Below are 12,668 nucleotides of genomic sequence, written 5' to 3' on the forward strand. Positions count from 1 at the left end.
GGTGGGTGAACTCCTTTGAAGTTCACACATTTAACTCTGTCCCAATTTTGTTCAAGGCTAACGGGTAAAGTCATTTCCTATTTTATCCAAATGAGCTCAGCAGCCTCTAGAGAGAAGACAAGGGTGCTGCTACAGTATTTCCAAAGCCCTCAACTAAATGTCTTTACTCTACCCTGTGACACCTAAAATGCCACTGGAAGGTAGAACCATACATCGCTTAAGAGCGTTATCCCGTGTTCCACAGTGAACGCATGGGATGGGAGCTTTCAGTATTATGTAATGCACATGTCAGCTAGTCTCTTTGTAGTCGTTTTCTGGGAAGATTGCGTTTGATACATTGCAAAAGTTTTCATGGGATCAAGGACGCGCTCCAAGAGCTGTTCTGACACAAAGGTTCCAGCTCAAAAGATTCCTTCAAGGTTGTGTGCCCCTCACCCCAGTCTCTGTCCTGCTCAGGGGTTCTCACACGGAGTCACAGCCAAAATCTCTCTGGGGGTGCTCTCTCGGATCTCATGAAACAACGGAGAAGACTGGAGAGGCCTCTCAAGCTCTCAGAAGGCTTTTCATCCAGGGCAAAGGTCCAGCTGAAACTTGTGAGGAAGTGACAGTTGAGTGGCGATGGGAAGGATGAGCCAGCATGAACAAGGCAGAGGAGTGAAGAACATGTCTGGGAACCCAGGAGGAGGACTGGGTGGGGGCTGGGACCAGATTGTACCAGTTCACCAGAGCCAACTGCATGCAACTCCTCCCCACTTCATGCTCAGTGACATCACATTTGGAGCTTGAAATTGGCTGTGATGGGAGTACACCACAGACATGGGCAGATGCTACACATCAGGGCTTTTCTTTCCTTCTTTCTTTTTCTTTCTTTCTTTCTTTTGGATAAGGACTTTATCTTCTTTCCTCTGTTCTCATTGCTAACAATCTGCATGGCAGATTCTAGATGCTCATTAAATGTGAATCTTCTGGAAGCAACTTGGAGATAGTTACAGGATTCAGAGACTGGCTTTCCCAACTGTCTAACCTACTGAATGGTTGGGAATCACCATGGAGGAACGGGGCAAGCCCTGTTCCAACATCTCCCAGCTGGTCTCAGAGAAAAAGGCTCCCACCTGCCTTGAGCAGAGACTCTTCCTCTCACTAACAACATGGTCAACCAAACACGTGAATCTCACTTTTTTCCCCACAGCTTTGACAATTGCTCTCAGTTATAACTTTCTACTGAAAGTACTGAGATAGTCTATGCTGGAGTTTTCTTGTCCTGATGCCATCCGGGGACTCACAAGGACTCACTCAGCAAGTCACAGCTTGGCCACCCACAGTAGAGGAAAAGAGAGAATCGATGTCCAGCCTTTTCTATGAAAGCAATAGTACGCCTAGACACATGTTATTAACAAGGGCTTAATTTTAAGAGTGGGAGTTCTAGAGTCAGGGATAATTAGATTTAAATCTTGACTCTATCACTAGCTGTTGTAACAGGGGCAGTCTATTTATCTTCTCTGTGCCTAGGTGCCCTTATCTGTAAGGATTTGATAGCGTACCTCCTAAGGTTGTGACCAAGATTTAATGAGATAATGCAGGTGTAATCCTTGGCACAGAGCCTACTATGTCATAAGTCCCCCATAAACAGCAGTTGAAGGTTTTGAAAAACTAAAATTACAGACATGCAGAGATCCAGAGATTACTTAGTTGAACATCTCCCGTACAGCTACCACTTACTGGGAACTATTATGTGCCAACTGGCTTTCTGGATGCTTGTAATTTATTATTTACAGTTCTTAAAGAGCCCTACTGGCCACATATCATTATCCTCCTTTTCCTAATGAAGGACCTGAAGACGAGTGAGGTTAAGTGACTTCCTCGAGGCCACGGTTAGCACCTGGCTGAGCCAGAATTTTAATCAGGGTTTGCCCGTCTTCAAAACCTGTGCTATTTTTCCATCCTGTATATTGCCTCAACAGGTAAGAAAGTCTGGAGAGAAGACTTCTTTAAATTTTAATTTGCGCAAGATAAAAATAAATAAATAAATAAATAAATAAATAAATAAATAGGACTAATAACACAACTACAATCCAAGTCTTTGAATCCTATGCTGGTTTAGTTTGCACCAACCTTCAAGGGCTCACCCAGCACCACACAAATAGATTTAGAGCATCTCTATTCAGGACATGTGCATGCCCACATAAACTACACGTTATGTGTTGGCCAATAATGGCATTTTAAGACTCCTGTTCGTAGGTGGAAAAAGGGGACATGTAGTGCCTGTTGATTACCCAAGGGTATGAATCATAACTTCGTTTTTTTCCCCCAATGTTAAAAAAGAGACAATGAGCCAAAAAATAGAGTCATCTGACCCCCAGGACAGCAAACCAAGAATGAATCCCAGTTTCAACCTCTCCCTCTTAACTAATAGTTCATCTGAAATTTCCTATCAGCACTGGGGAGGTAGGTAATCTTCATGATAAAAGTCCTGCTGGTCCCTTCCTCCAAAAGGGTGTCCTGACCTAAAGCAATCCTTTCTTTTCTTTTGCTATCACTTCCTCCCCCCACCCTCCTTCCTATAAAAACCTTCCACTTTGTACAACTCCTCAGAGCATCTCTCTACTTGCTAGAAAGTTTGCTGCCTGACTTATGAATTGCTTACTAAAGCCAATTAAAGCTTCAAATTTACTCGGCTGAATTTTGTTTCTTAACACCACTGACCCCACGTTTCTTTTTTTTTCTTTTTTTGATCCCACGTTTCTAAGCTTCCCAGCATTGCTTCTAGTCCTGTTGCCCATAATATTTGTGCCTCAGTTTCCACATTTGGAAAGAGGAACTGTTAATACTCCGCAGTGCCACTGTGAGGATTAACAGATCTGAAAGCACTAGGCATACTTTTGTACAGACAATGGGTGCCCAGCCACATGCAGTTTCCTTCCCTACCCTAGAAACACAGCTCTGTCATATAGCCGTGCCCTCATCTCGGCCCTGGGCAGGACATGATATTCTAGAGGATATGCCCCAAACCATGCGCAAACCTAGCTTCTGTTTACATCAAAAGAGATTCTTCTATCGGGACTCCCGTTCGATGATGGGTGGTGGTGACAAGGAATCAAAGTGCAGTCTTGGGACATTCAGCAAACATTAACCACTTCATTAGTGATTATTTCACATTGAGCTCTATTGTACGCCAATGAATCGCTGGCACAGGATCCTGAGGACGGACAAGCTAGTCACAAGTGATGAATGAGCAGCACACTCAAGGGCTTGCAGAAATAAGGTGCATGGAGAAGACGCGAGAGCCAGGTCTGGCATCCACTTCCTGGGATGAGTGTGCGTTCACGTCGCTGATTTTAAGAAAATGTATCTGGAGAATAAGGACCACCTGTAAGCCTGGCTCTGATGGTAGTCAGCTGTCAACCCCTGAGTGAGCCACTATGCAGGCCATATTTATAAAGACAGAGGGTAGACGTGGTCAGAAAGACAGGGCTTTGGATTCCAGGAGCTGCACTTCCCAGCTGGGTGGCCTTGACCTCACTGGCTGGCCTCCCAATCCATTGCCACTCTGAATGTTGATAATCCACGGTAGAGCTATACTCATTTGAATTTTTATGATGAAGTTTTGTGGTTGGTTTGCTCACCGTGAACAATTATTTGGTCTGACCCTCTGCATTAGTTTCTGATAGCTGCTATAACAAATTACTGCAACTTAGTGGCTTAAAGCAGTTCAAGGTTAGTGAATTAAAACCAACGCCTTACAGTTCTGGGGTCAGAGGTCCAAAGGGGGTCCTACTGGACAAAAACTGCAGTGTCATCAGAACTGGGTTACTTCTGGAGGCTCTAGGGGAGAATCCATTTCCTTTCCTTTCAGCTTCTACAGGCTGCTTGCATCTCTTGGCTCTGACCTCTTATTCCATCTTTAAGATGAACCACTCTGGCCTTTGCTTTGTCATCACGCCTCCTTCTCTGACTTTTGGATTACACTGGACCTTTCTGACGACACTGGGCCCATCCACATAATCTAGGATAATCTTCCCACCTCAAGGTCCTTACCTTAGTCATATATGCAAAGTTCCTTGTGCCATGTCAGGTAACACATTCACAGGTCTTGAAGTTAGAGTGTGGACATCTCGGGGGAGGGGGACAGGGATGTTTTCTGTCTACTACACCATTGTACAGTCAGTCAGATTAAAATTCAATGACAATAACCTAGGAGAAAGAGTTCAACTTCCACTGGCAAATCACTTTGAATATAACAAAGAAATGGAAGGGCAAAAGAAGTTGGAACAAAAGAAATGATTGCTGAGTTGGTTCAACTCAAACTGAGCCACTCTGTGGTCAGTTCCATTCTGGGGAAACGACGATTATAAAACGACCAATTACACAGACTTGCTTCAGAGAGGTGATATTCACAGAGCATCTGGTAGGTGTCAAGCACACTGTGGGAAAAAAACACTAGTTCTAACTTTGAGGTCCTCCCCTCTTTGCAACCACCACACCATTCCTGCAAGAAGAAAAGAGCTGGTCGTTGAGTGCCCAAGGATAAGTGGCACTGGGACTTCCTGACACAATGACATCTCCAACGAACTCACTTAGAGAAGCCCATGAAGACTTCTTTTGTCAGACTTACACTCTTACAGATTTTAGAGGTAGTAAATAACATGGAAGGCGTTTTAGAGCCTACACGGCATTTTCTGCCTTCATATTCACGACTCTCTCCTTGGAGGTGTTAATTCTCTCTACCCAGAGGAAGAGACTAAGGGTCAGAGTGGTTAAGCCCAAAGTCACATGACAGAGAAATGGAAACCCAGGCTCTAGTCCAGCTTTTCCAACTTTGCACCCCACGCTGCCTGTATATTTTCTCATGTTTGTGTCACATCCATGTATTACAGCTGGGAAAACAAGGATAAAAGACTCCAACAGAAATTAACAGGTGAGTCAACCTCAGAGCAGCTGGGAATCATGTAAATGAGATGACCGATCATTATTTTTATTGCAATGTTTTCCTTTGAGTATGTTCCTTGGGCTCAGAATCCTGGTGGTGGAGTGACCTGGGCTTGAGTCCTGGTTCTGACATTTAGGGCTCGGTGATATTCTGCAAGTCACGACCCTTTCTGAGTCTCATTGCCAGCTCTTTCTCCTGTAAGGCCCTGTGTTACTGCCGTCTGGACATAAATGTAACAGTGAAGGTAATTGTTGTGTGACAGATTAGTGGGGTCAGACTATCCTTATGGAAATGTTCCAAGGGAGGTTTGATTGAATTAATCCTTCTAGAACCCTTGCAATTATGTGGAAACAATGACAGAGGCTAACGGACAGGCTTGGCTAAGGTGAGCCAGCTTTCCCTCCATCAGTCTTGTCCATATTTTCTTGGGGCACTTATTTGGGGGAGATAAATATTTAGGTTTCAAGAAATCACGCTCAGTTTCTCTGGGGCCTTCTCACTTCAGCTAGATATAAAAAGAGCCACGGTTTGGAAGGTGCATCATAAATCCAGGGACAGCTATTCTGGAACTGATTGGAGACACTTTCAAACCTAATTAAAGTGGTTTCCCTTTTTGAATTTGCTCCAGGTATGCATTTATTGCCTGGGCTAGAAACTAATTTGTAGCCAGATTTGGGATCCAGGCCCTTATACTGGGAGGTTTGTTATATGTGATTAAGCTAAACTATTTAGTTTAATACCAGAGAAGTCATTTGAAATAAAAGAAATTGCATTCCATATTCAAGAAATAAAATAGCCTTCTAAGTATACACAGAATTAAGTTGCATAAAAATATATTTTCTGAAACCAAGTACCTGTTTCAGGTGCTTTCTAAACGTGGCCTTGGAAATACTTGCCGTAAAATCATTTCTTCAACCACAAGCCCAATTCCTGCAGACATAAACCCAGGGCCTTTTTCACCCATTGCCTTATTTTCTCACCCTTTCTAATCTCATGCGGACCTCCTTCTAGGGCAGTGTCCTCATAAGGAATGAATATGATGTAAATTATTTAGCACAGTACCTGGTGCACAGAAGGCACTCACCAAATCCTAGCCTACCTCAATATCATCATCATCATCATCCTCACCATCACTTGTCTAGGGACCTATCTTCTGGAATGGCGGGGGGCAGGGAGGTGCGGGGGGCTGGAAGACCACAAGTGGAAGCCAGAGAATCACTAATCGAGGGAATTAACCTGTGCCTGACAATGGCTTTCACCGAGCTGCCTAAACCACTCTGCTATGTGGATCTGGCTAACTCCATACTACAAAGGAAGAACGGAGGCACGGACACATTCACACGACTGCTCAGGATCAAACAACCACATAATTCTCATTACCTTGCACCTCCCAGCCCAGACATTGCCCCTTCAGGGAAACCATCGCTAAACCCCTGGTCAAAGTCTGGTCTCACTTGGTGTCACTGGTATACAACCTCAGAGCATCATGCACTGCTCCCCTCTTGTAATTCTTCGCATAATCACATCTTTACTTATATTATCCTAAATTGTTATTTGTCTCTACCAAAATGTCATAAGCTTCTTGTGCGGTTTTCTATCATACCCTAGTCTCTAACACATACAGGTACCCAATGCTTAACTGCTGAGTGAATACATGAAAGAATAAAGGGATGCATCAAAAAGAACAACAATAACAAGTCTTGTTGAGGATCTGGAGAAATCAGAACCCTTATATATTGTTGGTGGAATCATAAAATGGCCCAGCGACTTTGGAAAACAGCTCAGCACCTCCTCAAAACCCTAAACATACAGTCGCCATATGATCCACCGAGTCCATTCCTAGGCATATTTCTAAGATAATCTCCTGGAGAAATATGTGTCCACACAAAAACCATGCATGCTCACCCTATCACTATTCACGATAGCCAAAAAATGGAAGACGGCCCAAATGTCTATCAACCAATGAATGAACAAAACGTGTTGTATAACCATGAAATATTATTTGATAATTAAAAAGAATGAAGAACAGATACACATGCTGAATCTTGAAGACTTCATACTAAATGAAATAAGCCAGTCATAAAAAAGCCACATATTACATGATTCCAATTACATGAAATGTCCAGAACAGGAAAATCCATAGAGACAGAAAGTTCAGCGATTGCCAGGGGTCCCTGGAGGATGGGTGAAGAGTGACTGCTAAGGGCTAACGAGTTTCTCCTCAGAGGCCATGAGAATATTCTGGAAACAGATGCTGGTGATGGGTGCACAACCATGTTCACACACTAAAAACCACTCAATTCTACACTTGAAAATGGTGAGTTCCGGCACAGAGGTTTTTTTAGAGTTGTGCATGATACTCTTACAGTAGATATATGTCATTATCCACTTGTCCAAGCCCATGGGATGTGCATCAAGAGTGAACCCTAACGTAGACTATTATTGGCTTTGGGTGATAATGATGTGTCAATGCAGGTTCAAAGGCTGTAGCTAACGTACCAATCTAGCGAGAGACGCTGTTACTGGGGAAGGTTCTGCATGTGTGGGAGCACTGGGTATAAGGGAAATCTCTGTACCTTCCACTCAATTTTACTGTATACCCAAAACTGCCCTAAAACATAAAATTTAGGGGCACCTGGGTGGCTCTGTCGGTTGAGTGCACAACTCTTGATTTTGGTTCAGGTCATGATCCCGGGGTCATGGGACTGAGCCCTGTGTCGGGCTCCACTAAGCACTCTCTCTCCCCGTGCTCCTCTCTCGTGCTCATGTGCGCACGCGTGCTCTCTCTCTAATTAAAAAAAAAATAATAAAGACAAATAAAGCATAAAATCTAGTTTAAAAATGGTAACTTTTATGTATGTGAGTAATATCTCAATAAAGCTGTTATCTAAGAGAAGAAATGTACAACGTGCTGGACCTTCTCTATCTACCCCAACACCAGCCTCCCTCCCCACATGGGGCTGCTTCTGTTGGGCAGTGGGGCCTCCTTGGGGACCATCAGCCCTTCACTGCTCACCTAATTCTCCTCTCTGGGATCTGGGAAGTTGACAGGGAACCAAATACCCTCCACCAATTCCTGCCACAAATTCATCAGGACGGTTTCATCATAGGAAGCTTGCTCCGAATGCCTCAGTAAAGAATCAGTATGAGCTCCGGCCCCAGAAATAATGGCAACAGACTTCCAGCCACATCTGTTTTGTAATGTGAGTTGTTCCACTCTATGGCTGCTGTCATATAAATGTTTTTAAATAACAGAATCAACCATGGTCCAAGCTCATCTTCGATCACTTCCTGTCTAGACCAAAAAGCACAAGGCTAGTCTTCCCATCATAAAAATACATCACAAACTTTATCCAAGTGGCATCACCTGCCCCTGTCATTCCCAGTCAGATCTGTCAACATGTCAGCACACTTAGAATATCTGTCACTTATAAGTGAGGGACACACAGAATTTACACAGGATACCCTCACAGGATCCTATCAGAGAAGGGCTGAAGAAGAACCCAGTGTTTGGTGAGAACTTAAGGGGAGTTTTTAGAGCCACTCTTTAATGTAATTTATAAATATATGGGTTCCTTCCTGGTTCTTTCTGTAGAATTTGCCAATGGAAAGAGACACAAATCTGACTTGAAAGCTTATGTAAATAAACTAGCAACTACCTAGATTTTTAAGCAGAAGACAGATTTATTTTTTCACAAACACAGCCTCTTGTTAAGAAATTATGTTTAGATGTTTCTACTCCTCCCCAAACTTTCCTAGCAGCCAAAATATTCTTGGGCCCATCTCTCTACAATGACATATGTTCTCAAGTCCCCTGCCCCACCCAAACTCAACCCCTAGAGCTTTGATAGTCTCTTTCTTGAGCCTCTTCAGGGCTCAGTCTTTACTGTATACATTCCTTATTTCATTTTCCTGAAAGCTTTCGAATGCACATATTGCTATGCTAGTATTGCACAGATTAAAGAACTAAGGCTCAAGGTAGTAAAGTGATTTGCTAAAGGTTGACAGTAAATAGAAGTGAATGGGGCTATAACTGATGGTGTCTGATGGATCTCTGACCTGTCTAGATGTCACACATGTCTAGATGTTTTCTTCTCACTAATTGCTTTTGACTTGAGCTCCTCCTTTTATAATTTGAGGAAATGGATGCTTATTCAGAATGCCCAGATTGGAACCTACAGTGCAGCCCTTATCAGTAACATCATGCTTCAACCTCCATGGAGGTGGGATGGATAATCAATAAACACCTTCCCAGTATCTAATAATAAATAAGAGACCTGGCAATCTTACTTCCAGTGGGTGGGAGAAAACGAACTAAAAAATCTCTGTTAAAATGACTGGGAAACACAAAATCATCATTAGTCATATATTGAAAGACTGAGAGAAATGATATGAAATAGGGTAGCCAGAAAACACTTTCTAGAGAAGGGCTGCTAATCTGAGTCCTGGATGATGCACAATACTTGGAATAGTACATTACCAAGGGATAAACCAAACATTGTACCACTGACCTCCACAATGTGCATTTTCTTCTTTCTTATGGGGACTGGGGTGGAGAAAGGTTGAATTTCTGCTTTTCTTCACACAGGAAAGTAGACAGAGGCGTTGTATATGGGAGCAGTGTGGAGCGTGAGCCTCAGACCCTGGGCTCCCTCCTTTCCCAAGCTCCCCCTCATCAGATGACTTTCTAAGCTGGTGGTCCAGAGGTGGAGGAGATTCACTGGCCTATGTGTTACCAATTCCTGTATCTTCAAGGAAAAAAACAAGGCCACTCTTCCAGTAACCCCAGATTGGTAGTTCTCAGCTTAAGGAAGACCTATTTGGCAATGTCTGTAGACATCTTTGGTTGTTGTGACTTGGGGGAAGGAGGGTCCTACTAGTATCCACTTGGTAAAGATCAAGGGTTTCTCCTAAACATCTTACAATATACAAGACAGCCCTACCATAATAAACAACTACCCAGCCTAAAATGTCAATAGTGCTGAGACCGAGAAACACTGCCCAGAAGGACATATTCTTAGTTATTTTTCCAGTTCCAGTCTAGGCCAAGCATTGTCCCCCATGTGGCAGGAGACCAAACCTTCTCATCTCCATTCTCTCTTCAACTATTGACCTAGTAATGTGGACCAGCAAGGATTAGGCTGCCCATGCCAATAACTTGCCAGTATCTTAGGCCACCTGTGTCTAGCTACCCTCTCTATTTGGTGCCATTGATTTGACTTGTTCTTGAATTATACTCATAATATCCCTCTCTATTATTTCCAGGTAAAACAAGCAGAGGTTCAGGAAGGAGAAGCAAGTAGTTTTTCTGAAGCCCTTGGTCTAATCTCTGCTTATTGTAGGAATCTCACGTTTCTTGGTACATAAATTTCTGTCCAAGTCCTTCCTTGCTTTCCATTTAGCTTTTGCCCTTGGTCACACAGCTCCCTTGTCTCAGGAGACTAGGTAACAAGAGGGTGAATGGCAGAATGTAGACATTACAATCAGACACAGAACTCTAAAATGCTAGTGTCATATTTGAGTCTTCTAAGCAAACCCATCACCTGTGAAAGTGGCAACTGGGTGTCAGAGGAAATGGAGCAGAGATATTTCATTTGTAGGGGAAATGCCAGATCATCCCAAACCCAACGGCTGAGACACATTTCCAAGAGGAACAGATGGGTGCCTATGAGCATGAGGGCTTCAAACGTTCAGAAAAAGAAGATGTTTTAGCCAAACCTCCTGGGGGAATCCATCTGGTCCAGGCCAAGACAACTTACCCCATGAGGAGGCTAGATGAGGCCCGACAAAGCCTGCAGTTCTGCGGAGGCGGGCTTGTGGAAGACCGACGTTCTCATTGGCTACCGGTCTATTTGGGTCTTGATGGCGACTCATGGATCATCTCTGAGAAAGAAGAAGACACAATGCTGAGAAGGGAGCCCCAAGAATCCAATCTACCTGTTACAAGTACGCCTTAAAGGAATAACCCGCACACAACTCAGCCGAGCTCCCGCTGAATGGAGGGGTGAGAGTTGCAGGTCTCCAAGTTCAGGGCGAAAGATTGACACATTCAAGGACAACTCTCAGGGGGCATTCGATTCCCACCAGCTGTTGGGTATTATTTTTCACAGCATGGCTTTCCAGGCTGCAGGTCATTAAGCCTCCAAACTCCCCAACTCCTTAGCCTTGGGAAACTTCAGCTGATAATGTAATGTGACCACGCTCTGAAATGCAACAATCTCTGGAGTGGTGCACATTTACAGGTTAAGAACAAGAGTAGCACATCCCTCTAAGCAGAGAAGATCAAAGAGGTGTCAGTAGTGAAGGTCTAAGATGGTATTGCTCAAACTCTTGGTCTCAGGGACCCATTTTCACAGTGACAATCTATGGAAGTCCCCAAGGAGCTTTGGTTTGTGTGAATTATGTCTATCAATACTCAAACTGATGATATTTTAAAATATTTATTCATTCCTTTCAAAGAGCAATACTAAATCCATCACATGTCAACCTAAGCAACAGTTTCAATTTTAAATAACCATAGTTTTTAAGACAAAAAACAACTTAGTGAGAACAGTGGCATTGTTTAGTAACATTTTCTGCAAATGCCTTCAATGTCTGGCTTAGTAAAAGACAGCTAGAATCTTACATTTACTTATACATTCAATCTGTTAGAATTTGGTTTTCAGTTGAAGTCTATGAAGCAAATCCAGATTCACGTAGGTATGTAATTAGAAAAGAGAAGAATACTTGAAATAGTCTTCTCAGATAATTGTGGGTAGCCTTCTTTGATACTACACCAAAACTCAACAAGGGGTATTTCTCAAAGATTAGCTGCAATGTAGAATCTGAAACCGTGTCAATATGTTTTTTTAATCTGTCCAATTAAAATTCATCAGTCTATCTCGCACTTTGAATGGTTTATCATGCATGATGAATCATTTGGAAAACAAAGATTCCCTGGGGTGCCTGGGTGGCTCAGTCAGCTAAGCGTCCAACTTCAGTTCAGGTCATGATCTCACGTTCAGGGGTTCAAGCCTTGCATCAGGCTCATACTGACGGCTCATAGCCTACAGCCTGCTTCAGATTCTGTGTCTCCCTCTCTCTCTGCCCCTCCCCTGTTCACACACACACACTCTCTCTCTCTCAAAAATAAATAATAAACATTAAAAAAGGAAAAAGAAAATACAGATTCCCTGAGGTGTGTAGATCTTTTCTAAATATTTTCACATTTCATTTATATGATACTAACAAAAAAATAAATCCCACATGTGTTAATACCACCAATCTCATCCAGAATTGGGAAGCTGTCAAGCTCACAGTTGCACATACAAGTGTTCCAAAATTCTAATTTTCACTTGAAAGCTTGAATTTTAGCATTGGCAACAAGGACTGTCGGTTGTGTCTGTTGAAGCAACAGGCTCACCTTACTCATTTTCGAGAAAATGTCTGCCAAATAGCCAACTTCGCATAATTATAATTTGTCCGTCAATTATTCTTCCAGGTGATGGTGTCACATGAACAAAGTGGCTGGTTGAGCTCACAACTCAAGCACGCGGTCACTCAAGTGCTTTTCCTCAAGGCAGCAGCCGCACTCTTGCTAGGCTGCAGAAGTACTTTTCACATACTTCTCATTTCATCACACAAAATATTAAAAGATGTGTGGCCAAGGGTTGAGATTCCATGGAATTAATAATCTTTATTGCTTTATCAAGGACGTGCTTGAGAAAAACTGGCTCTAGTTGTCTTATTTTCTTTTTTAATG

At 43.0% G+C, this 12,668-nt stretch overlaps 1 long non-coding RNA gene across 1 annotated transcript in view; it reads right to left on the reverse strand.

The window, feature by feature from the left end:
• Positions 1–12,668, reverse strand: part of LOC131499372 (uncharacterized) — an 800,352-nt gene that overhangs the window by 582,389 nt on the left and 205,295 nt on the right. The window contains exon 6 of the long non-coding RNA XR_009255831.1: positions 10,687–10,810. This is a non-coding gene — a long non-coding RNA (uncharacterized LOC131499372). The remainder of the gene's footprint in view (positions 1–10,686; positions 10,811–12,668) is intronic.

Source organism: Neofelis nebulosa, chromosome 17, assembly GCF_028018385.1.
Source record: "Neofelis nebulosa isolate mNeoNeb1 chromosome 17, mNeoNeb1.pri, whole genome shotgun sequence".
NCBI classification, from domain to species: domain Eukaryota; kingdom Metazoa; phylum Chordata; class Mammalia; order Carnivora; family Felidae; genus Neofelis; species Neofelis nebulosa.